At 40.2% G+C, this 15,566-nt stretch overlaps 1 protein-coding gene across 1 annotated transcript in view; it reads left to right on the forward strand.

Annotated features, from left to right (window-relative positions):
* Nucleotides 1–1,751: 1,751 nt before the first annotated feature.
* The window catches only part of LOC149077701 (hexosaminidase D-like), a 59,823-nt gene continuing 46,008 nt past the window's right edge, over nt 1,752–15,566 (forward strand). The window contains exon 1 of the mRNA XM_089245286.1: nt 1,752–2,057. The gene's annotated coding sequence lies outside the window, so the exon portion shown is untranslated. The remainder of the gene's footprint in view (nt 2,058–15,566) is intronic.

Raw genomic sequence — 15,566 nt, forward strand, 5'->3', positions numbered from 1 at the left:
AACGCACCATTCTTTCTTCTCTCTCCTGCATAGGGGATGAGTCCCGTACACAGGGCCACAACTAGATGCTTGGTCAGCCGGGACAAGCACACATTCTTATACTGTTGAAGAAGAGTTTAGCTGGTGAAATTTGTTTCTTCTCTTTGGTCGGCTCCAGTGGCACCCGGGGGCCTCAAGGGAGAGGGGGGGGGGATCCCTCACAAAAATGCAATCTGATTGCAATTTTTGAGAATAAGCATGTAAATTTTCCATGGGGGAAAACTACTTTGCTTGGAAGCCCGTGATGCTCTTAAGACGGCCCTGGCCTGCCCCCCCCCATGTTTTCTTTATTTCGACGCCTCTGTGTGAAGGTCCTATTATCAGGCGTGGATCCTGGGCGATGTGTCGGAAGGGGCGACTCGCTGTGTAGGTTCGTTCGATCGTCTCGTATTATACGTGACAGAACCTCTTGGGAGGGGTGATTGCGCCTATCCCGTCTCGATCGGCACCTAAGTGAAGGCAGGCATCTTTAGCTGCGAATGAAGAGGAGGCAGACATCTTCACTTTCGAATGAAGTGGCAGAAAGCATCTCCAGTTGTGAATGGAGTAGGGGCAGACATATTTAGCCAGGGCCATCATTGCGGGCCTCAGGCCAAATGATTTTTCTGCGGCTCTCCCAGGTAAATTCTAGAAAATTTCAACCAGATTCCATTTTTGTAGGGTTCCTCTTCTCTTGAGCCCCCCCCCCCGGACTGTGCCGTGGTGGGCCCATGCGTTGAGACGGCACTGTCTTCACCTTCACTGTGAATGGAGAGGAGGGTAGACATCTCCCGCTACATTTTCAGCAGCGAATGGGGGGGGGGGAACCACGCGCGAAGCAGTGCCCTCTTAACGCATAAGCCTACCCGATCACGGCCCGGAGGCCTCAAAAGCAGAGGGGCGTCACAAAAAATAAGATCTGGTTAAAATTTTCCATAGTAAGCATGTAAATTTCCCTAGCGAGACTTCAGAAAAATTCGTTAGCCCGGGGGGGGGGGCATGATGCTCTCAAGATGGTCCTAGCGTGGAGCTAGAGGGATGTGTCACGAGGGGCGTTATGTTGTGTAGTTTTACAGGATCATCCCGTATTTTACCGGACAGAGAAATTTCCTCATACCGTATATATTCAGCTCTTGCCACCTCACCCGTTCCACGCCCAGGGCCGCAACTAGGGGTCTGGTGGGCTTTGACGTAAGACCAGAGGGGCACAAATTTCACCCTCTTAATTCACCTTCAACATTACTGGGGGGGGGGGGGGGTCGATAAAATGTGTGGTTGTCCCGGCTGACCAAGCATCTGTAGTTGTGGTTGTGGCCATGGCCCCCCACATCCTGGAGAAGGACCCCTAGGCTGAGATTTTTCGTGGGCCCCAAGGCCAGACTTTCACGGGTCCCTTTAGGATGAATTTGGAAAAACAGAAAATAATGAAAATCGTCCCGGGCCCCAGGGTTCGAGCCCTGTCAGCCCACCCTTGTGGGGCCATGGTTGTGGCCATGTACTCGCTTAATAATTACCAAGTCTCATTCAATTCAAAGTGGGAAGGACTTTCTCATTCAACTTCCTCTCGTTAAAAAAAACATACTTTTTTTCCCTCCATCTTTTTAAATTTGTATCGGCGATAATTATAATTTTTTCCCCGTTTCCTGGTTGGCTAAAAAAGAAAAATTGGCGACAATTCAGTAAAGGGTTTTTCGCCAACTTCGATCCTCTCTCTTTCCCAAAATTGATGATACACGCGCGCCATCTAGTGCCGCGCAGCTTCCCCGCCTGCCACAAAACGAGCAGACGAGATGAATTTGATTGAAGTGGTGTTTTGTTGCGTGTGTTTGTGCAGTTAATGTCCATTTGAAACACATAAAGAGGGATAATATTCGTCGTCGAACCGATCGACATCGACTCTGTGGATCCGCACGGACAAGATAAATAAATCCCAGTGGAGTAACCATAACACAGTCCGAGAGTACAAAGAGGATGATCGAGGACGATCTTTCTTCAGTGGAGTAAACGCGAGGATGTTCGCTGCCACCATCTCTGTGCGGGTAAGTCGATCACCATCATCCTCTTCTACGGCGCTGTTTTCACGTTAAAATTTCACAACATTGTTTCTGGTCACATGATTTATACATGTATCCATCGACCCCCCCGTCCTCCCCCCTCCAATGGAGAGGGATCCCTATGCAAGATTTTTTGGCGGGTCCCCAAGCTGAGACATTTCATGGATAAGCTTTTATAGTGAATTTATTATGTTGGAAAACAACACCAAAATGTGTTGGATTTGAGCCCTGGGGGGGGGGGGGGACCTGGGCTAGAGCCCTGTCAGCCTCTTCCATGTGGGAATAGGCGCCCTATACGGAGAAAGAGAAAATGTTCAGGTTGTTTTGGATTTATGGGATTAAAGGGCGTGCGCAGGGATCAGGGTATAGCGGGCAGTAGCCCAGGGCGGTAAATTCGGAGGGGAGGCGAATGAGTTGTCAGGAAAAAAATGGTAAAATGGGAGAAAAGTGAGAAAATTCGTGTAACCTACAGGCGGTAGGTCAGGCAATAGAACAGGTCAGTGAGTGAGCTGTAGAGTTTCCAAGCATGTGAGTGACCTAGAGAGAAAGGGACCAGGTCAGTGAGGAACGAAAACAATGACTTAGAGATACTGGACCAGGTCCAGACAACTTCTGAAGGGCCTCGAAAACCTCAACTTAAAATTTTTTCCTAATTGAAGGGGGGGGGGGGCTGATATTTTCTTCTGTGGCCGGGGCCTCAACCAACCTTAATCCACTTCTGGCCAGGTTCGTGTGTTCAAGTATGTGAGTGATCAAAACAATGTGCTAACATGTTAGTGATCAAACGAGTGACCTAGAGAGAAAGAGACCGGGTCGTTAATTGACCTAGAGAGCTTGCAAGCACATGAGTGAACAAAAGAGCAACCTAGAGCGCAAGTGATCAAAAGAAGGGCCCCAGAGAGCAAAAGACCAGGTCAGTGAGCAACCCAGAGGGTGGGCAAGTAGGGCCTTCTTAAGAACATATGGGCTCCCGGGACAAGTGGTTTTTGAGGCCTACCTGGTAAATTATAAAAAATTTCAACCAGATCTTATTTTTGATGTTTTTATTGGCCTCCATGACTGGATGGATCAACATAGATCAAATTGGTTGAAATTTGAACCATGTTTCCATGTGTTATTTCGTTGACTGGCTTATTGGACTTTGATATATCTCTAATTAATAGAAATTTCTTTGATGCACATGTTAAAACTAGCCCAGTAAGCCTGTCAACAAAATAACACACCATCCAGCCATGGAGGCCAATAAGGACATCAAAAATAAGATCTAGTTGAAATTTCTTAAAATTTACCAGGTAGGCCTCGAAAAACACCACTTATCCCGGAAGCCCCCCTCTCTCTCATTTCTGTGTACACACTTGAGTCCTGTATATATGGAATGACCAACAACTTTAAGCTAACCCAATGTTTTCTTCATGTCTGCACCTCTTGCGAATCCCTCCCTCAAGGTAGCCATCATTGAACTTGTTTTAACATGTGCATCAAAGAAATTTTTATTCATTAGAGACATATCAAAGTTCAACGATGGCTACCTTGAGAGAGGGATTCGCAGAGGTGCAGACATGAAGAAAACATTGGGTTAGCTTAAAGTTGTTGGTCATTCCATATATACAGGACTTCAGTGTGTGCACAGAAGTGAGAAAGAGAGGGTGCATTGTTCTCCCAGAAATTATTTGGGAGTGGCTCAAATGGCCTCAGCCCCTTGGTTCTAGTGCCTATGGGGGACTTGTGAGTGGAACCAGAAACACCTAGGCCTGGATTATTAGTAGACCCAACGCCAAGATGTTTTATAGGCATTTTTTTGCTGTAGGAAACAAAAACAATAATAAAGCTTATTCTGAGGTTCCAAGGTTGGGGCTGTCAGGCTTCTTGCATGTGATAGTTTATACTTTTATACTCCAAATTTATACTTTTGTTTCACAGAGACTAAAGTCTTGTTTTTAACAGGAAGATCGGCTTATATTCGTGCCTTGAAGTTAAGAACCACAGGACCCCAACCCACACGATTCAGTCAAACATTTTTACTTTGGCAATTGATTTTGCAATTTTTCCCATTTTTTCCAGTCATTTTCTCATATTTCGGGGGGGGGGAGCCCAGACCCCCCAATCCCTCCCCCACTACGGCCTTGCATAACATAACGTTGTGTTAGGTTCACAACACAAACACGCACATTCAATCATGTTCCATAGAGGAATATGGACAAGTTACATGTGTGGTTCAGTAGTAGCATATTCAGAGGAGGTGAATGTGTGCCCTCTCTTTTCATTAGGATATAGAGGGCGCCTACTGATCAGGATCACTAGATCATCATGAAGAGCTATATTCCTAAGAACAATTTAATCCTTTCGATAATCCAAGGTAACGATGAAGCTAATGGCCAACAAGCTCATCTTCCACATTCTCAAAATAGGTTAATTATTTGGATTTTTGCAGTATTTAGTACATTTTATTGCCAAGATACTCTCCCTCTTCATCATATACAGTGGATCCAGCTCATAATGTTTCTTAAAAACTGTCATGAACAAAACATGGTAAGTGGAGAAAACATTTCAAACAGGAAACATAGACGATTATTGGGGAAAGAAAGAGGAATGAGAACATGAGAAAATAAGTTGTACTAAGCTGGAAAATGTTCTAAGAGGGAACATTATAAGCAGGATCCACTGTGTATTGATGCATTACTGAAGGAGGGCATGATTACTCTGCAACTCCAGGTTATGATGTCTATGCTTCCCCTTTCCTCATGTCTAAGTCAGGCCTTTGTTACGTTGAATGAGTTGATGTAATCGATTTGGAGTAACTTTCATTAACCTGTGAGAAAAATGTGAGCCAATATTGAACAAACTAATAAACATACTCTCTTCTACAAATTCACAAAACAATGGACTCCACATGGGGAAGGTGGACAGGGTTCCGGATATGAACCTTTGTTTTTCTTTCATATTTTTTGCACTGCAAATTTTAAGGCCTGTCAAAAATTCTAGCCTGGGGACTTTGTGCAAAACTATGCAAAAAATATCAGACGAATAGCTAAGAATGGCTTATGCATTAGTTATTATATATTTTTGTTTTTTCATAAAAGAATTTGTGTGATATCATTAAAGATTTCATTCTGAAAAGATTATCCACAATTATATTGTTAAACTCATTTACCATCCACTATTGTTCAATAATTTTTGCATTTTATGCAATGCATTTGTCAGATTTTACACATTTATAAACTTTCACCACACCATTTGAAGAATTTTAAGAGAAGTGTAGAAAGCACTTATATATGGTAGTTCTTACTGCAAAACATTTCCAGTCAGCCGAGAGCATGTTGCAGAACAATGCAAAACATTTGGTTTTAGGGAATAGACATGTCCTACATAAATTAAAAAACTTTTCTGTTGTCTTTTAATCACACGTCACATTTTTTGGTGCGATTTGAATTTCAAGGTGACAGGGCAATGGAATTTGTCAAGCCCTGGTGCTATACAATACCCTGTAGGCTATATATGTTGTTATAGATTTTAGATTTTCTGTGTCCTTTGGGGAGTTTTTTTTTCTGCCTTGATGTGCACAAATATATATATATATATATAATTGATTTTCTGTATATGTGTATGTATGTTCTCTATGCAAATCTACAATTTTAGATAGATCGTCGCCAAATGGGACCCAACTTGAATGATAGGCTACTTTAAAAATTTGTCAGTGCAGGGAAAATGCCCGAAATGGGCAAAAAAACTGTTGGCAACAATGGTTTTTGGTCTCAACAGTCACTTCTTTAATGCTGCCAGTATATATATAATAGTTTATGCCTTTATAACAGTTTGCCACTTTTTCAACCCTCCCAGTAATAAGGCTTTTTGAATAGACGTCAGAATCAGCATCACTTTGAGGATCAGGCAAAGGATGATCCCCATAGAAATCTGTGTTAAAATTGCCGATTTTACTGTGGAAATGTGGAAATTTAGTGGGGTGTTCTGCCACATTAATACTTTAAAAAATTGAATTCTCGATTTTTGAAATATTGAGTTCGCTTAGGAATATATATGAAGCCCAGAAAATTAAATACAAATTAATTAGCCAAACCTACTTTTGAGTTGGATATTCATGCAATAACATTGATTTAAACTTTTTATTTATATCTTCTCAAGCACAAAAATGAAAATTAATGTCTCTGTATTGTCTTAATATTCAACTGCATAAATTCATATAGTTTAGGTTTTTTTAAAATTAATTATGGGCCCATAAAGTACATCAAATAAATTCCACAGCTTTAACTAAGCATTTTTGGCAGCCGAAACAGGCAGATGAGTAACTTCAAGTTCAGGGGGGGGGGGAATCAAAATACCTAGCGCTCCTTAAAAAAGGGAGGAAAATATTTATTTCTACGTTTCTTTAAATCTAGATTTGTTTTTTTAATTAGTTGTGCAGGAGGTTGCCATATTGGTTAACTTGGACATGGTTTGTATGTCCCTCAAAGAAAGAGAGTGATCCAAAAAGCCTCATTTTGAGGGAAACGCTGGCAGCGCCGGGTATTATGGCTAGTAAAATATATATTTCAAGCATATCCTGAAAGATGTTATTTATTCCAGCAATAAAAATTCACCAAAATCTATTGAAGCGATTTAGATTGTTACATTATCCTTAAAATGTTTCACAATAACATTTTTCTGCCTGTCAATGTTTTTTACACACAAGCTGCACTTAAATTGGACTATGTAACAGTTTTTGATCAGACAACCTATAAAACATAAAGTTTAGTCTAAAGTGTCTTGAAACATTAATATCAAATCGTGTAGTTGGAGTTGATGAACAGCACTTCTCTTGATTATTAAAATGTGAATAGTTTTAACCCAAAGTACTAGGTTGGATAATTTAAGTGCTGTCTTTTATGAAAAACAGTATTTTTTTATTTTTTTAAAATCTTTAATTAGAACTGAAATGACCTACCAAATTTACATAATTATTTATATTGTTATCATAAAAGTTATTTATATTATTATTCATTACAATTTTTTTCTTATTCTTCTTTCCATAATCTGGTAGATAAAGGGTTAAGATGCCGCATAATGACAATTTTCTTAACAACACAAAGATTATGCAATTTTTTTGAGGATCAGTTTCAAAATGATTTTATTTTGAATTTGTAGTGGTACGAGCGAGTTTTGCCAAGGTTTGGAGGCTAAAAACAAAAGATTTGTGGATGGGATCATAGAGTTGATTTTGTTACTTCACTTAGTTGCAAAGTTAAACATTCAATTTTTAGTAATATTTATTTTGCTATTCATTAACTGATATGTTTTGCGAGTGGAAGGGAAATTATTTCTGCAATATCCACACCTGGTACAAATTTATTTGTTTCGAGGGGCAGGTTATGATCATTTTACGCAATCCCTGCTTATTCGATAGAGGCTTCAAGTAAAATAAGGCGTAGAGTGCGGCTGCTCTTATTCCCTCCCCTTCTCGTTTTCAAGGTCTGGCATTCAAAGGATGATTCTAGCATGATAAAAAGTAAAATGGGGCAACAATTTCTTCTAATGGGCGGTCTGACAGAAATCCCCCCCCCCCATCTCATTTATGTTGATGGCACCGGTAGTAATGAGCAAAGAAAGAAGAAAAAAAATTCTCTTAGTTATTCTCTGTGTTAGCACATTTGCAGAAACACATGGTGTTTTACCAGATGCGAGCATGGATAAATATTTTGATTATGTGAGATGTCTCTGAATATTGGTGGTGACAAGTGATGACGCTTGTGTAAAAAAAAAATCCATTGTGAGTTATAAAAAGTTGCTACAATGTATACAAATCGTTTTTATAAGGTATGCACTACATTTACCTCTTTGTTTTCTGGACTTTCGAGACGATTGAAGATTTCAATATCAACTTCTTTGATATTATTAATTGAGCTGTAACAATGACGAAAAGTGGAAAAATAAGATAAGAATTTAAGCATCAGCAAAATGTTTTAGGAGCCAAGCGTAAGAAAATCAATTACTGGACTTCAATTACTGATTTTTTTATGCATCTCTCCCTCATACTTGAATTCAGTGATCACAAAAAATGTTGGGCGCCTATTAAGTTAAGTCGCCATGACGACTGGGATTTTTTGCAGCCTTGATAATCACTATATAGTCGATCTTCAATTTCTGATGACCAAACTTTTTTTTTATAATGATACAATCTACTGATGCACCTTGGAAGATTTCTTTCTGAAATAGCCTGTCACGTGAAAGCATGGAACAAGCAATGATTTTCAAACTGCTGTGATGAAAAAAAGTTGATGCTGTGGGAGTTCTAAATTGTTTAGGGATCCCCTGAATGCATAAATACGTATCTCGAATTCCACATCATTGTTTTCCACAATTTGCATCTTGTGCTACCAATCCATTCAATGATTACATGAATAGATTGGTAGCATGGTGGCTTACAAAGAGGAACTGGTTGAGAGGCGGAGTGGAGCTTGAAAAAATAAATAAATAAATGGGGGCCTAACATACAGCCAAATGTTTGTAAGAAAGGTATTTTTTGTTATCACTAGCATTTGTACAGTAGCCGCCGCTTATAAGAATCAAGTTTTGTTCAGCCAATTTTATTCTGATAAGCGGTTGATTATTATATCCGGAAATTCTTTTGTTTCTCATCCAGTTACCACTCGAATACGAAGGGGGTGGGGCAGCTTCAAGGCGAGGTTATGTTTTCAAAGTAAAAACCGAAAACCATATTACTGTCTTTAGACATCGTTCGTTATCAATGTATAATGACTGAAATGTTACACAGCAACTGTACTGCTACTGTATAGTATTGTCATCCCCCCCCCCCCCCCCACACACACACACACGCGCGCGGGTGGGACTGGCAGGGCTCCAGCCCTTTGACTCTCCCCCTCCGCAGCATGGTCCAACTCTACTCTAGGATATGGGCCATGACTATTCTCCGAGCTCATATAACTCTAGATCAGAGGTTCTCAAACTTTTTGTTCCATCACCCTTCTTCAGAATAAATTTTTTAATCATCGCCCTCCTCCCAACTCAACCCATAGGATCCTATGTTGTATCCTTTTCTTCTACCACCCCCCGGACCTTTCTATCGCTCCCGCTTTGGAAAGGGGGGTTTTGCCCACATAGGGAAACACTGCTCTAGATAGATTCCCTTATGAGGAGCGTCTCTGACAAAAGACCGTTTTTTTTTTGTTTTAAACCATAAACTTCTTGTTGATAAGTTTTGTCATTCAAATGGAAGGAAGCTCACTTTTCTACAAAGCTGTAATCCTTACTGTTTGGGGGCGGGGAGGCAACAGTCAATACGGGATGGTTTTATTACGAAGGTAGTAAAACCGGACACAAAGGTAAAAAATCACAATAAGTAGTCCTTCAAATAACCTTGTGAATGAACAAAATAGTCTACAAGTTTCCACCACTGAGATGAACGGCGGCAGTTTTCACTTAAAAATCTTTTGTTTGATTCTTACAAGCGGAAATCTGATTCTTATAACCGATGATTTTTCTATATTAAAACAGCATTTGGTTTTCGTTTTGCCAATTTCATTCTTATAAGCGGTGGCTACTCTATAACTTGAAAAAGAATAGAGATCGGTGCTGATGTCTTTTACCTTCCTTCGATTTTTTGTCATACTGTTCCATGTTACGCCTCAAAAGAAGGTTGACCATTAAGAAGTTTCAACCATTGTATTTAATCACGAAAATGTGTTGCGACCTACTTTTGGCTGGCTTTATTGTCGTGTTCGTATCTTCATGGTTATAAATATGTTGCGAATGCTTTATTCTTTCATAAAAGGAAGAAAGAACAATCCTCTCAGTCATAACACTCGGATTTCGGACATTGTTTTGATCGAAAAATACTTGTGTGTGTCACGGGGGCGGGGCGTGTTGGAGAAAGATATATCGTTTGAATGTTGCTTTCGATAGCGGGATGAAGGGAAATAATCATTATTCATGATCATGGCTACTTAGCATTTGTAAACTCGTAGCTCCAAAATGGACGTAAAAAAAGAAGGAAGATTACGTGTTTGTATGCATCGAGAAACAAAGAAACACGCACGCATCCTTCTCTGTGGGTGTATTAAACGCATTTCGGATCGCACGACATACACAACTCGTGCAGCGCACGCATTAACCTAGTACAATAGCATAACCGAAATCACAAACAGAAAAAACGGAAATCGAATACTGAACCTTATGCAGTATACGATGGGGGAGGAAGTTCACCAAAATGTGAACGAAAATATTCATTCTTCTCCTGTGACATGGATTTTATGGTTTTGGATGCAAAATAAAGGGAGTACGTTTCATGGATTATTTTTGCATAATCGTCGGCTCGTTATCGCGATGAATTAATTTTGTGAAGGGGGGAGGCAAATATGATTTTGCCACTTGAAAATTCGATGATTTTATTTCGGTATTTTTATCTTTTCCTAAAATTTGGCTCCCCTTGAAGTTTGTCATCCGGGCAGTTGTCTCCATAACCACCCTCTAGCTCCGGTCCTGGGGAAGTATACTTTGCAAACACTGGTAATACTAAAAGCAAATATCGATTTGAAATTGAATGCATTATTGAATTAATGGTAATCGGGCTTGATAGCCCATGTAGCTCGATACCATAATCGTGTTCTGTACTAAAGGATGTTCAAAGGTGTCTCCTGTTCGATATACTATTCTTCCTTGTCAGAATCTTTCCTGATGCGGAAGTATCAGGTGATAGCATGACCACAGAATACATTGCTACCGCAGAGAGTTACCCCATCGAAGGGCTAGCGCACCAAACTCTCGACAAGACATGTATAAAATAAAAATCTAATGCTGTCGCTCGGAATCGGCAATAGAATTTAGGTCCCGACCGCGGTGTGATAAAAATGATCAATGATTAGATGGAAATCGTAATATATTTAACCATTACAGCGGGAATTACGGGATATCTCGTCCAACTTGATCCGCTTTATGTTGGCAATCCCGAAATATCTCAGGTTCTTAAAACGCTCTTATTTCGGCTCGACGAGCCCAGCAAGATCTGTACAACAGTTTTTTCCCCCGTCCAACTGCTAGTGGGTGGAGTAAGGTTTTGTTCAAAGTCATAACAAAAGGGGAGAAAGAGTTTATGTTTTTCTTTTTTCTTCGAGGTAGTACTATTATTGCGTACAGTATAAATAACAGAAAACGGTAGTTTTTTTCTGGTTTTTATTTATTATTTCATGTGTTGGGGGATTTATCAGCTCACGCCCAATCGAAAAAAAATTTCTTCTTGAAAATAGGTGGAAATTTCTAGAAGGTTTAGTGATTTCTACTGCGGCAGTTATAATGCGGATCATGAAGATCTTAAAAACCGCTTAAAGGGTTGAGAAGAATCTGATCAAAAATTAACAAAATTAATTAACAGCCCCTCCCCGTCAAAACCGAGCTCGAGAAAGGAATTTCTTTTTTTCAGAGCATGTTTACACTCAGAAGTGGCTCGGAGGACTTTGGTGCACAACAGAAACAATTGGAATAAGCCACCTGACAAACTTACACAGCAATTAACATCAATTATGGCAGACTTTTATGCCCATCCACCATTGAATGCATTGCTCCATCCAGAGGGACTCGTGTTGCTGCTACAAAGATGTTACTGACCGTTATAAATATTATTGTCAAGGAAATTATATCTTCAGATAATTATAATTATCTCAGAGACGTATATAAAAGTTGTTCAGATCGGGGTGCGCAAATCCTAACGTAGCAAAGGACCAATGAACATAGATGTAAATCAGACGCGGACCGTGAGTTATTCAATAATATTCTATGTGTCTGCGGCATGATTTTGCCGCCTCCTCGACTTTAAAATTCGATTATTTTGTTTTTTCCCGGCCTAAAATTTGCCCTCTTCCCCCTCCCATCCTAGTTTCGGCTCTGGTCTACGGACCGAATTCGGTGCACCAAAATATTGTATCATGCAAAATTCAAAAATATGACTGCACAGGAACCCTCGTAGGCTGTATATGGTCCGTGATCTGCCAGTTCGGACACTAGTCCTCGTCCATCGATGGCGTTAAGGATTAAAACGAGATTTCATCAGTCCTACTTCATCGTACGCAAACTCCGGTCATATATCGCCATACGGCAATATCCAACTAGTGGAGTTGGGTGGGAAATGAAGTTGCCATCTATATATCGGTGGCCGCCTCAGGCTCGGTAGGCAAAGAACTTGTTTCTGATGTTCTTGCCCGGATTCGATCCCGTGGTCCCTGACGGTAACTTCATTGTGGAAGACGAGCATCTTACCATTGCGCCACTCATCAGTCCTCATTCATTCCCTCATCAGTCCTTTTTTCTTTCAAACCGATCGCAACTCAGGTCTATCACCATCTATGGGCGATTTACTCCCTGGTGAGCTGTGCCGGAAGTGTAACTGTGTGTGTGTGTGTACCTAACAGTGTGAGTGCGTATGTAGAGTTGTGTTTGATTTTTCAGTGCCGCCATCTATATTTCAGAAGCGAAGTGAGTGATGTGTTATGATTGAATTACATTTGTACTCTTTGTAGGTCTGTTGCTCTCTGTGGCGAGACTTTTTAAAGGGGAGATCGGCTCGCATTCGTGCCTTGAAGTTGGGAACCACAGGAAACCAACTTCAGCCGACCATCACTGTGGCGACGATGGGACGCGAGTCCGTCGCTATTACCACTCGACCACCACAGCGGCCCCTCATATTAGATGTATGCCTGCTTTAAATTTTTCCATTTGCCTGATGCCTTTGTCATTTATTGGACTGCAATCGGCTGTCTAATGTCAGGACTTCATTATTTTTGCGGGCCTCGTCATGGTCGTTCAAAATTTTCGAAACGTTACCATTTCAAAAGAGCACTTGTATAGCAGTCTTTATATGGAAAATATTTTTGTGAGAGGAAGAATTTTTTAGATTGTCAACGTTTTTAGATGGCTGGCATATGTATGTTTTATATATGGTTTTTTTGACGCAAGAATGTAAACCTCAGGGGCACTAAATGTCTGCTCGCGAAATGTTAATACTTCCTGGAGTAAAATTGGTGTTTTTTTTTTCTTCCCTCCATAATCGAGTCTGATATCAAGCTCTCCGAGACCGTACACCTCTTTGGGAAAGATCGCAAACAATCCCAAGCTGGTCTCTCTGGGCGGTCAGCAGTCATGTCTGTCTATGGCAATCTGCCGTGTGCGCGAACTCAAATCCGCGTAATGCCGATTCTTGGGTAAAACTTGTAAGGGGTGTTTATTAGATTTTTAGTTTTAGGGGATTAATGGTTCAAATATAACTTAGTCTTTTGTAGATTTATTTTCAAACCTACTTAAATCCTAGCCTATGCCAGTTCTTGTAATAATATTTAATTAAAATTAACATTATTTTGTCCCCAATAATTAATAGTGCTAGGATGGTTCGGTTCAAGACTTTGTCATTAATCCATTTGCATCATAAGCGCATATATGCGCGGAATTTTCCTGGCCATTATCATCAAAGCGCATATATGCGTGCTAGTTTTTTATGCGTAAGAACAAAACACTAGAGTAATATCATAACTATTAAATTTAATTATTTTCAATGTATATCTTCATTGAACTAAGTAACATTATAAATTCTTTGTGTACGTCATTTTGATTTTCGCTTTTTTTCATTTTGAAATGATTCTAATTTTATACAATAAAAAATTTTTTTGTGATATGGGCCAATTTTCCACCTTTTCGGATGATGCAAATGGGTTAATCTTTCGCAAGTTTTTTAATCATTATTTACATAGAGCTGTTTTTAATACCGTATTCTGTAAATAGATTTTTATAGTCGCTTCCGGTTGAGTTTCTTCATCCGGAATGAAAATAGGGAGCGGAAGCCAAAGTATTAAATAGCATACATAAAGAATATTCATTTTTATTATTCTTATTAATCGCGCAAGTAATTTACCGATGCCCGGCAGACATTGGATATAAGTTCTCCTTCCGTTTTCTTTTTTTTCTTCTCTGCTACCGAAACAAAACGGATACATAAGAAGACGTATCGGATTAACATTTCAAGAGATATATCGCTGTCCATTCTGTATAATTGACGCTCGTGATATTCGATATTAAATAATTCTCCACCGAAGCGAATATCGTTTTTCAACGATTAAGTCGCATCTCTTTTTCTTCCTCTATCGTTCGAACTTTCGAAAGAATCTCTTATTTCGTAGAAATACAGCTGTGTCTAAATTGATCAGGGGCATCGGAAGCGTTTTAGACGTACTCTTCGAAAGACTTGAGCTTCATGTAAGATACGCTCGCCTGTGATACAAAGCACTCCCTGCTCAGTCGCCATTGAAATCGACTACCCAAGACACTTTGCTTCCTGGTTACTATACATAGTTAGTCACCCATTTTTCAGGAATACACATGTTATGGACATTAGGGGCCATTAAAGTATTACGTCAGCAAATTTTTAACCCCTCGCCGTCAGCAAAAGTTGGTGGGATCAGAGACGTACGCGGAAGAGGGGGGAGGGCCCCCTTCCGCCAGACGATCACAAATTTATTTTTTGATGCAAAAATATTTCCTAAAAAAATGAAAATTTCGAAAGAAAATACCTTTTAAATGTTATTATAATAAATTTTTGTTAAGCTAAATGATAATTGAAAGCTAAGAACTCAACATTTCTTTTTTGAGAACTTACCCTTTAAGCTATACATGGTAAACCCTTGGCCCGCGGACCAAATGTGCCCTGCTCCCTCAAACCTAAAAATTAACTAAGTGGCACATCTACACAGATCGCTTAAGTGACCCATGGCACAATTCCAGAGCATTTAAGCGGCCCGTGGCACTTTTTCAGATCACTCAAGTAGGCCCCTGGCACATTCACAGATCAGTTTGAGTGACCCGTGACACAGTTCCAGAACACTTAAGCTATCCGTGGCATATTTAGAGATCCTTTGAGTGACATGTGGCACAGCTTTAGATCACTTGAGCGGCACCCAGTGTGGTTCTACATCACTGAAGTTATGCGGCCCATTCCCAGATTACTTAAGTGATCCGTGGCATAATTACGGATCGCTTGAGTGAAGCGTGACACAGTTCCAGAGCACTTGGATTCGTGAAACATTTAGAGATAACTAAAATGGCCCTGTAGGGGACCTATCAATTGGGAGAATGTCAGTTCAGAGGCCCACAAACTAATGAAAGGGTTTTCTCATTTTTGGTGCACCGAGTAAGATGCCATTAAGAATATTTCGTATTTTCATAAAGGGTGGTTGATGACGTAAGCATAATCTAAACTCCCCCCCCCGTCATCAAAAGTGAGCCAATCGGGGAACCCCCCCCCCCTCCCCCCCAATCGATGCTGACGTACTTGAATGACTCCTTATTCTTATCTACCGTATTTCTCCGCATTACCCGGCATGTCGCAAAACTCCAAGGACACCAGATTTTGAATGTTGGAATCTGGCCCGTTCCCGGAATGCCTGGAAAAATGAGGTTTAATAAGGACCAAAGTATGCATTCAGCCAATTCAATGAAAATAAAGAT

The sequence above is a fragment of the Pholcus phalangioides genome, unplaced genomic scaffold (genome assembly GCF_987345545.1).
Source record: "Pholcus phalangioides strain wild (caught in Gottingen) unplaced genomic scaffold, Ppha-v1.0 ptg000015l_1, whole genome shotgun sequence".
Classification (NCBI taxonomy): Eukaryota; Metazoa; Arthropoda; class Arachnida; order Araneae; family Pholcidae; genus Pholcus; species Pholcus phalangioides.